Here is a 10698-nt window from a genome sequence, read left to right as displayed (position 1 = left end):
CCGGGCGCGGCGGTGCCTTGCGCCGCTGCCGAAAAGCCTGCGGCGGCTGGCGGCTGCTGCCTGCGGCTCTCCGGAGGGAGCCTGCGTGAGAGCTGGAGGAGAAGGCACTCCTGGTGCTGGTGCATGCACCGCTTCCCCTCGGTGCGGCTGTCCTCCCCACCAGAGGAAGCATTCACAAGCGAGTTAGCTCTTAATGCTTTATGATTATTTTCTTTCTGCAGGGATATGATATGACTGAAAATCCCTCGAGTAGCAGCCGAGTGTCATACAGACACAGCCGCTGCAGGACAGAGCAGTTGCTGTTTGAAAAGCCTGTGTTGATCCAGCTCCCTTGGAAAGGTGCCTGACAACTTTAATGTTGGGGTTCGAGACAGTGATGTGCATAATCTTGGAGGCTGGGATTGAACTGTTGACGACCAAACATGGCTTAATGAATAATTAATTACCTATATCCTGGAAGAGCAGGCTTTTCAAACAGTATGCTTGTATGAGGTCGGAAAATGATGATGCTTCCCTTAGTTCTCCTTTTGGGAGCTCTTGGAGCATGGGTGGACGGGGTTAAAGTTGGACCCCATACGTAAGGGTTGCTAGTGCTGCTGAAGGTGTCCTTTTACTCCTGACGGTCTGTCGCTGTCGCTCTTTGTAATTTAAACTCATATATGGATTTCCCTCTCCTCCCCCCGCGGTTTTTGCAGATTTTGCATAATGGGCAAAAGGGCCTAAATAGCTACCTTTTATTTGGACGAGAGCTTCTATTTGAATTAAATGGATGCTTTAGGAATTTCATTCTGATTTGGGGTCCATTTGCAATCAGTTTTTGATTACATCTGTTGTCAGGACTGTCGTGTTTCCTGGCTGTGCCCTGAAATGCATGCTGTGTGGAGACACAACTGGCTGTGCTAGAAGCTGGTGTCATGGCTGCCTGCTGCAAGGGGACAGCGATGTCTCTGGTACTGGCATTTTACCTGTCACACAACGGCCCCCGAATTATGGCCTAGATATACTCTTCTTTTCCAGAGTTTCTCTGGCCTCAGTTATTTGTGGCTGGCCTCAAGATCTATGGGCGTATAAGCACTMTGGAGGACAGGATCAGAACTCAAAGCGGTGGTGTGAACTGGAGGTATTATCCACAACCAGTAAGTGACAGCGCTAGGAAGTCAAATGCAGAGCTGGGAGCACATGGAGAAGCAGCATCGTGGAGCAGGATCTAGGGATTGAGGTGGATCACGAACTGAATATGTGTCATCAGCAGGAGGCCTTTGTGGTAGCAAATCCAAAAGCGAAACCCAAGCCTTCGCTTGGGGATGCATTAGCAGGAGCATTGCAAGGCATGCAATTTAATTAGTCTGCTCGGCTCAGTAACGATGAAACCAGAATAACGTTTTCTTTTTGAGCACTGCACTTCAAGAAACGATAGGAGAATTGGGAGGTTCTGCAGGAGGTCCCTGAGGCATCAGAAGTTTACAGAATATGATCTACAAGGAGGTGCGAAAGCTAAAGGGGTTGCTGGGGCTGTAAAAGAATTGATGGAGGGAGGGGAGATGGACTTTGCAATATGTAAAGGTGGCCTTGAAGAGAAAGTTGCATTCTCGTCCTTCTCTGCACAGCCTTGGAGGATAACCACGTGTCACTTGATCTGTGGTAAGGCAAGTTTAGGTTTGGATATTAGAAAACTTATTTTAACTAGTGAGAGAAGTGAAGCATGGGAATAGGCTGCTTAAGAAGGCGAGGAATTGCTTTCGTTGAAGGCCTTTGAGGCCAGCTTTGAGGTATATTTGCCTCTTGAAACTCTAATTTTAAATGAAAGAAGCCCATTGCRTCCCTCATTTGCTTGTTTAATCTCTTGGAAGCTCGGAGGAAGCGTGCTCTCTGCTTGCCCCATTTTTCCTAATGCAGAGTTCAGAGCTGCGGATCTCTTTGTATCCCGCTCTTGCAGAATGAGTGGAATTGGACTTAAAAGGGGTAAGAATGAGGCCTATAATGGAAAATTATATAGGGGTCAGAGATGTAATTAAACAGCATTGGAAGTAATCCTTCATAAACACAGTGCTGTCATACTGACTTAGGAATCCTCAGAGGGCCCTTGAAAGGGTTTTTCTGTGACTCTTAAGAGCTGTATTGGGGTGCAGGAAGCTCTCTGTCAATTAAAAGGGCCTTTGAAGTATRATTTTCCATCCTTGTCCAAGGTCTTGGAGAATGTCAACTCATTTAAAGTGCACTTTCGTGCTGAAAAAGGACAAACCCTCACCACCACTGCAATCCCTGGCTCGGCTTCTCGTGTGTATTCAGGATCACCTCTGCTTACTTCAGTGACAGAAGTAATTTAGCATCGCAGAGCCGCTTGGATATAGAAGTAATAATTGAGAAAGAACCGAGAGTGAACTCCCCAAAGCCATTTTTGTTGGCGTGCTCTGAAGTGAGCAGTACTTTAAGCTCTCTCTCTACCTCCCCTGGCTTTCTGTCTGTAAAATGGCAATAATAGCTGGCAGGCGAGATCGCAGGGACTTTTTAGTATATCCAGACAGCTCCAAGAACCTCAAGTGCTTTGCRCATCTGTATGACTTTTGTGTTTCCGCCTGGAAGCTTATTTCGGGTCATTTTCAGTCTGTTTCGTGCTTATTGGGGAGCAAAAATGTACAAAACGGAGGGTGCCGGGGGTTCGGAGGAGGCTGCCCGGGGAGGGAGGGCGGCGTGAYGGCAAAGCCTGGCTCGGTGGGCGAGGAGCCCCGGGGAGGCGGGAGGCTCCTCGTAGCCTGGTGCAGTACGCGTGGGTGACCCCTTTCCCCCGCAGCGTGACATCCAGGGGCCGGCCGTCTCCCACCCGGCTGCTGGTTGTGCCCTCCTACCCCCCGTTACTGATCCGCCCCCTGCAGTGCCACACCAACTTGACGCAGCCACGCTTCTGGCCCTTGATCGCGCTGGCGGAGCCACGGGTCAGCTCGCGCGCCTGGCCCTGCCTGGCTCCTCTTGAGTTGCAGCGGGGGCTGCCAGGGCCTCTTCTGGCGCAGGGGACTCGCTCCCTCTGCCCATCGCTGCCTCCGCGCTGGGCCGTGAGGCAGAGCTACGGCTGCCCGGGCACGTTCCTCCACCCCGTGCCACCTGGTGGCTTTCAGAGCCACCCTACTCCTGGCTCACGCGAGGAAAGGGGGGCTCGGGCCCCGAGCGTCACAAAGCCGCCCTGCAGGAGCGGCTCCAGCCCTCAGAGCCCTCTCCTCCCTGCAGGGGAGAAAGCGGGGGCCTGAGCGGTGCTTGGATTTCAGCCCCCGCGTTTGTCCTGGGAGCCGCTTCCCCGAGTCGTACTGCGCCCTTTCAGCGTATCCCTGCGCGCTTCCTCTTGCCATCGTGGCAGCTCCCTTTTAGCCAACAGCCTTGGGGGATTTAGACGTGGGTTGAGGGCTTTAAGTTGYTCAGATCGCCTTCTTCCGGAGTAAGATAAAACCTTTGGCAGTGGGAGGTTTGTAGCGAGGCGCCTGCCTTCCTTTCGTTATCTCTGGATTTCCGCTGCAGGCCTGATTTGCACTGACGCTGTGCGTCGGTCCAGCCAGGAGCCTGCTGCCTGGCTGCGTGGTGGTACCCTGCTCGTGTCGGAACGGGTCGCGTACTTAGGCTTATGTGGGGTCTGAAAGCTGGACTTTGAGTAYGGTTTCTAATTTTGCTTCCTAAGAATTAGCTCACTGGAGAAATCCTCAAGCTTGATACGGTTACAAGTCTGGCTTCATCCCTCRTCAATGCAAAAATCTGGTATCCTTTTGAAGGAGGACTCTTTTGCAGAGGTTTAGTTTTAATAAGAATGTCTTGTGGTATGTTAAATGCCTTGCACAACTCTCAGTATGTTAGGCTGCAAGTACCAAAAATACACRATGAGCAGTGGTCCCACAATACCTGCTTTGCAGTAGTGGCATCAATAGATGGTAACTGCTATTTCGTATCAATCTTTCTGTGATTTGGTTTTCTTTTTGCCCAGGTTCAGCGTCAAGCAAGCACAGAAGCCTGTAGTTACTTAAATCTTCCTGCATATCTTTTACTGAAGAATTTATGCAGCAAATAAATTCAGTTCCATCACTTCTGCCAGATGCCGCTGGTAGACCTGTTTTACAAGAGAGCCAAGAGAGCATGGGTGAAAAGYGTGAAGCCTACTTCAGGTGGACAGAAAGGGAAAACGCTAGAACTGGACACGTAAAAAGATTGTGATTGCAGTATAGATTTTAGAAATGCGAATGCTCCCCCGGCCCTTGCGCTGGGGTGTATAGCAATTGCAAGTGTGCCTTGAAATAGCTTCCTGCTCCCTAGTGTGCATCACGTAATTATGGGACTGTTGTGCCCGGAGTTGAGAGTGGCTACACAGGGCTCACGTAAGTCAGGTGTGATCCCGACCTGGCAGTTCCTGCATGAGGTCGGCAAACTTGACAAGCAACACAAGAAGCTGCCGTTCCTCAGCCAAAAGGAGAAAATGGATTTATGTGGTTGATGGCATGCCAAGAAGGGCACGCGTTTTCTCGGTGGTKTGGGGGAGAATGACTTCTGTGACTCTGGCCGTGCCAGCACAGATTCTGCGGATGCAGCATCGGAGCACCTTTAGGTTTCCTGTTAGGCCGCCGGCTGTGACGGGGAGTCCAGGATTTCTGTTCTCCCTTCTCAGAGCAAGCTGCGTCACGTCCTCGTGTCTGTTCTGCAGGTGTTTCCAGGTCCCCCAGCGGTGGACAAGCCAGTCCTAGCTTGGCTCTGCGTGGGGTCTCTCCCATAGCGCTCGGGTTGTGCGAGAGGATTACTCAGTGTCCCAGCCGCTGACGGAAAAGGAGACAAAGAACAGTCGCTGCACCTGTTTCCCTGGGTGTACTCTGAGCAGACAGCTGTTTTTCACATTCTTCTCTATTTCAAACACCAATATTTTATTAATATTTTCAGATAAAAACATTCATTTTCTGTCCCACAAACCCGATGGAAGTTCTCTGCTGAGGCTACTCCTGATTATTCCTCTTTCACGGAGAAAGGGATGGGGTTGTGTGCATCATCCAGCRTCTCCTCCCTGTCCTCCGTCAGCGTGCGCGTCCTGGCCCCGCGTGTGCCAGGTGCTGGCGTTTCCCCCCGCTTGGCAGCGATGTGTGCCTGTAAGGAGCTCTGTGCGCACAGATAGTATCTCCGGGGTGTCTCGCCCCTCTAGAGTGCCAGAAGCTGTCGGCAGGGGCTCGAATTATCAAGCGGGAGCTTCAAACAGTCTTTGAAGCCTGTGTAATTATTCCRAGCCCAGTCTGCCTAGGAGAGCCGTAAGCTGGAGATCAGCAAGGCAGCCTTTGTTTCCTGTAACAGAGCACGGGCAAGCGAGCRAAAATGTTTATGGGGGGTATTGAAGTGCACCGTGATAGAGCTTGGGGGTTTGAATAGGACCAGTGTCTGCCTGCCAGCCAGCTTCAGTTGTTCCCTCCAGGTTAGAGRCATGGTTGTAGCCGTCTACAGGATCCCAAAATAAGCCCTGGAGTTCTCTGTAGCATCACATACATTGTAGGTCTCCTAAAGACATGCTTTTGTTCTGGGAGTTTGGGTTTTCGTGGKKTTTTTTGTTTGTTTTTCATTAGTTTTGGTGGCCAAAAGAATCTTTGCCGCATCCAGGACAGAGCAGAAGAGCGGTAGTGTGACAGTGCCTTACRTGTCTCTTGAGTTAGCCTCGCTCTCCGAAAGGTGATGTGCTTCCTGCTGTTGTAGACTAGAGCTTATCGAAAATAGCCAGCCAGAAAGTAGTCACGTCCCCTTAAATTTCCAGCAGTGTTGTTCCATAGGACAAAACTACGCCCTGAGGATTGATTTGTTGGATAAACATGAAAAAAGGAGTTGTAAAATACTTGTGTTTTGAGTTCTGAGACTGAATATTTGGAGTAGCTTATATTTTCCTTTGTGGAAAAGCTCTGCCTAAATAGGAATGCAGCAGTTGGGCTAGGAACACTGGGGCTGGGTGTTCTCTGAAAAATAGCTTGTCTTGGAGGGAGGATGATTACAAATCCGGGGAGAAATAGGTATTTTTCATCTTGCACTTGCTGTGAAAAGGATTTGGATGTCCATCCAGTTTAAGCCAATGTGTCTGGAAGAAATGTTTGTGCACAGGCAAGGCGTTACGCTGAGCACCAGGCAAAACTCGCAGAAAGGTAGACTTTTCAACTTGTAATACAGAAGCACTTTTAATGAGGATTTGCTGCCTGTGGCTCTGCAGGATCTTCTCTTCACCTGTATTTTGAAGGCCTGATATTCTAGCTTCATTTCACTAAGCTGTATACAACGGAATAAAGCGTCAGCTGATATATTCTGAAGTGTAACACTAAGAGCAAATAGTCATCCTCTGGTTTTGTTGTCAATGCTCCATTCCAGACCTGGATTGTGTTTTGTTGCTCTGGTTTTAGCTATAATCCCCAAATCACAGTATGAATAGACTTCATTCTGTGTCTCTGAAAGAGAACCCAAACATGCAGATTTCATCAAACTCTGTGGGAACATCAGTGCCTTTGAAAGAACCTGCTGTCATTCATTTTGAAATCTTTGCTGTAATGCCGAGTTGCTATGTTTACAAAGCCCTGGTACCACTTAACAGGAATAGACCGAAGGAAAAGCTTTGAATTCAGGTTACTTGCTGCAAGTACATCTCGTAGGGCTAAATCTTCAGATACAGGATTGAAGAGAAACCGTTGAACTTCTTTCTCCAAAAGTCCTGAGAAAGGCAACCTTGTATACCAAAACGCCTTTTGTCAGCCAAAACCCGTTGCTTGTCACGCAAGACAATGAAGCTGTGTTTCATAATCAGCCCGTCCATCTGAGGAGCTTGTTTCACAAAGAATTATGTCTCCTTGCCCAAAACTCGGTGATCTGCTGGAAGCAGCCTTTGAGAGCTGTGGAAAAATGACACCTCTCTTCTGTAGCTGCCTGAAGGGTTAACGTGCTGTTTTCACAAAGCCCGCTCAGGGCCCGTCTGAAATGACAAGGTTGTGGATACTCTGTACTGGAAGCAAGTACCTCTGGAGGAGACGTTCCTTTAATGTTCCCTCTCCTCCGCTGGCTTGGTTGTCCATGTCCCGGAATTCGGGATGTTCTGTGAGGCTCAGCCTCCAGCACCGAGCCTCTGCTCCTGCTCGGAGCTCTTGATTCTGGTAAAAGCCTTCAGGGGTTTTTCTTCATGCACTTCAGGCCCCAGATGAAATGTATATAGTAGCTGTGGTGCATGGGGCGAATGCGTGGCTTCCTTCCTGGGATCTGCAAGGGAGGAAATCTGCTTCCAGTCTTCTCCAAGTTTGTTCTCTCTGACTGCCTGAATGCAAAAGCATTATGGCTCCCCTGCCTTCACTCTCCTTGYTACTGCTGGATGTTTTGTGGGTCTTAAACTACAGCTCCTGGTCATATCCTTGCATTGCCTGACAAGACAAACTGAGTAATGAGATTGTCGTTGTCGTGATTTCCATCCTGCAGGTCTGCAGAGCAGACGGTCTGTTCGGATTTGCTGGAAGCACCAGAGAGGGCTTTCAGGTACCCAGCACAGGACCTCCGATTTCCTGACAGCAGCTGAGCCTCGTGAGTCAGTTCAAGCTGTGCTACCTAACTTAGGTCTGACTGCACGTTGGTGAGGTTGTACTAGGACTTTGTGTTTCTGTAAGGGACAAAACCCGAAGCGCTTCACTAACAAACGTCCCAAGATGCTCCAAAATGATAACTGTGGCAGCGTGGCGTTAGCTGCTGCTGGATAGCACACKCTTGAATTAATGTAAAAAGCTGATGACAGTAGATTGGTTTCCAGGTAGTATGCGTGCATATGGACATGTATAAAGTGACCCTGTTTTACYGTGTTGTCATTTTTATTCCAGTGCCTTCATGAGTTTATTTCCATAAGATACARAGTGTGTTTTGCAATGAACTTTGGTTCTTGTCCTAAGCAATAATCTTTATATATGACAGATCACAGAATTCAGGAAGTGCAATTGGTGCAATTTAATGATATTTTTGCCAATAGTTCAGTATATTCACATAGATGGAAGTCAAAAATCTACTAGGAAAGTAAAATATGATTGCTTGGCAACTGGGCCTTGTTTTTAATATACTTTAATTYAGGCAACTTAACAGTTGGAATTTATGTATTACCAATGTTGTAAAGCAATTTTAACAAGAGGTATGCATTTACATTCTCTTTTTCACTGGTGGCTCTTGAGCTTGAGAGCCCACATGCCTGCTCTCAAAACTGCTGTTTGGTTGGGTGCTCGCACCCAGCCCTGAAGCATTTTCCCTGCTGTTTCCAGYGAGAGCCTTTCTAGGGCCTTTCTGCTGGCCTGGCCCCAGGAGACACATCCGCCAGACCAGGGTCACTGTTGGGCGGTGGCACTGTGTGATGTGATGGAGCACTTCCTCCCCTAAAGGTACTTGGCCTCTTTTTCCTGCCTGTGCAGAGCATTGCTGGATCCCAAATCCCTCCAAAGGAAGGGCTGGCACCCTGCACGCGCCAGCTCCGGGTGGTGACGTATTTTGGGCATAAGCAGGGGGTGCTGTCCCTTAAATTCTCCACAAATGTGTTCCTGCAGTAGAGGCTCGTAATAGAAATGCAAGGATTGGCGTGAATGAAATAGGAATGGAAATATGTGTAGATAAGCACCTGAAGAGACAACAGAACAGGGGTTAAAAGGACGGCCTAAATTGATAATGAAGGATATTGTTCCCAGCGCTAAAGTTGAAGAATGTGGTGTTTGTGTCAAGCCCAGAAGGCCTGCGCTCTGCTAAGGCTGTAGCACAGATGACTTGTCAGCAGGAGACCCTGTACTCTGACAACAGGAAGGTAGCGACGCAGGTACAGCGCATCACATATGCCATCGMTTCTCCTGGTAGCCCACCAGGAAAATGGACTATAGCCATAAAGATGCATATACTCCAAACTAGGAAAAACAGACCATGAGCAGCAACCTCAGGCTCGCCCCAAATATATTTAAGGGTATAACAGATCTATCCAAATGCTACTTCTGTCATTGCAAATGAAGAAGAAATGCAGAGATAGGATGCGGATTTGTCATTTGCTGTCTCTTGTCCTTCATGCTACACACAAATGATTCTGGTCAGACTGCTTGGGCGCACACACCTTGGTGCTTTAGCACATATGGGTGTGAGAGTGTGAGTGAATGAAACGGGTGAAAGATCAAGCGTGAGTTGGTAAAATCAGCTCATGTAGGTTTTGCAAGATAAATATTGCCTTTCCCTTCCATAAGGTCTTGCACTGAGTTTTGTTATGCTAATTTCCTGCACTGCTGGCTGACCACCCTCTTCCTCAGCYGAGAGGAAGCTCGAGCCAAGAGCCCAGCGACCAGAAGACTTTTCATGGCCTGCTGCAGCGCATGATGGGATTGCTGCACATCTTGCTCTGGTGTGAGACTGTAGCCTGTCGTGGTTTGGAGGGCACCCTGCAGTGCCCTGGTCCAGTCATGGTCTCTCCACCCATCAACAGGGAGGGTGTATTTCTGTGCCTCTCTCCAGGGGCATGARCTGTCAGGTCTTGATTGTCAGGTGTGAATTTAAATTCCTGGGGAAAATRAAATTATGCTTTCCCTGAGGCTCTTGTAACGGGCATGGGAGGGTTCTTCTGCATCCTTCCTGCAAGATGCAGCAGGTACAGCCTCCTGCCTCGGCTGTCCGTCCGGACTGGACACTGCCTGTGAGAGTGGTAGCGTGTGGGTCTTGCTTGGGCGGTGCACTCCTTTGGAGAGGMCTTTCTCTTCAAGGACATGTGAGCTGTTCTCCTCATGTAACAGTTCCCAGGAAAACATTCCCCTCTCATGGAGGAGCTCACGGCTGCACCCGCTGCAGAACATACACATACAACACATCTGGCAAAAGACTGTAACTTGTCTCTTCTAGTGTCTGTGATTTCTCTATGCCGGGAAATGTCCTTGTTCTTTATAGGCAGCTTTTGACACTGATCTGTGGTTTCCCTTCTCTGTTGCAGTACCAGTACCCTGGCTGTCTGGATGAAAATTATGGGATGTTGAATCTTGAGTAGAGGTTGCACGGGGATGGTTTTGTAAAAATSAATATTTAACGCAAAGCCATTTTTTGCTATTTCCCTTAATGAATTTAAAAAATGTCTAGCACAAGCTGGAGGATAAAATTCTTCGGAAAAACGTGCAAAGACTGGCGGCTCTCCTCTTTGGGAGGCAGCTTTGTAAAGGGATGTTGGAAGACAACCATCCTTGGGTCCAGAGTTGAGTCTGTGATCCCCAGTGCTTCGCTGCTGTGCTAATGGCAAGCCGTGCTTGTGGAGGTGACAGAACTGTCTACTTAGCTTTTCATGCCTGGGCTGTAGTGYTTGTGTTCTCGTAACGATGTGTGTTTGTACTGGGACTGCGGTTAGTAATACCCGTGATAAATGTAGCATTTGTTGAGCTTTTAGAGCCTGCATGTGTTGTGCGGTGCTGTTCATTGCCATTTTGGATGTCGATTTTATGTTCCCTTTCAATGGCTAATAAACAAATATGGTCCCTTTAAGAGAGTTTATGGCTGCATGAAACGTTTCTAGGTCCTCTGGGGTTGCTTTTTGTTTAAATCTGGTACATCGATATAAGAAAACAAGAGGAAAGAGCAGGGATGATACAAGGAAGATCTGGGGTTTGTTTGCATTTAATAGTTACCTGCTGTAAGTGGAAGTGCACAGAATACCTTGAAAAGCCAGACAGCTCACAGCATGTAAAA

Source organism: Apteryx rowi, unplaced genomic scaffold (assembly GCF_003343035.1).
Source record: "Apteryx rowi isolate R43461 unplaced genomic scaffold, aptRow1 scaffold_406, whole genome shotgun sequence".
Lineage (NCBI taxonomy): Eukaryota > Metazoa > Chordata > Aves > Apterygiformes > Apterygidae > Apteryx > Apteryx rowi.
The sequence above is the reverse complement of the archived record's forward strand: the minus strand, read 5'-3'. Positions refer to the sequence as shown.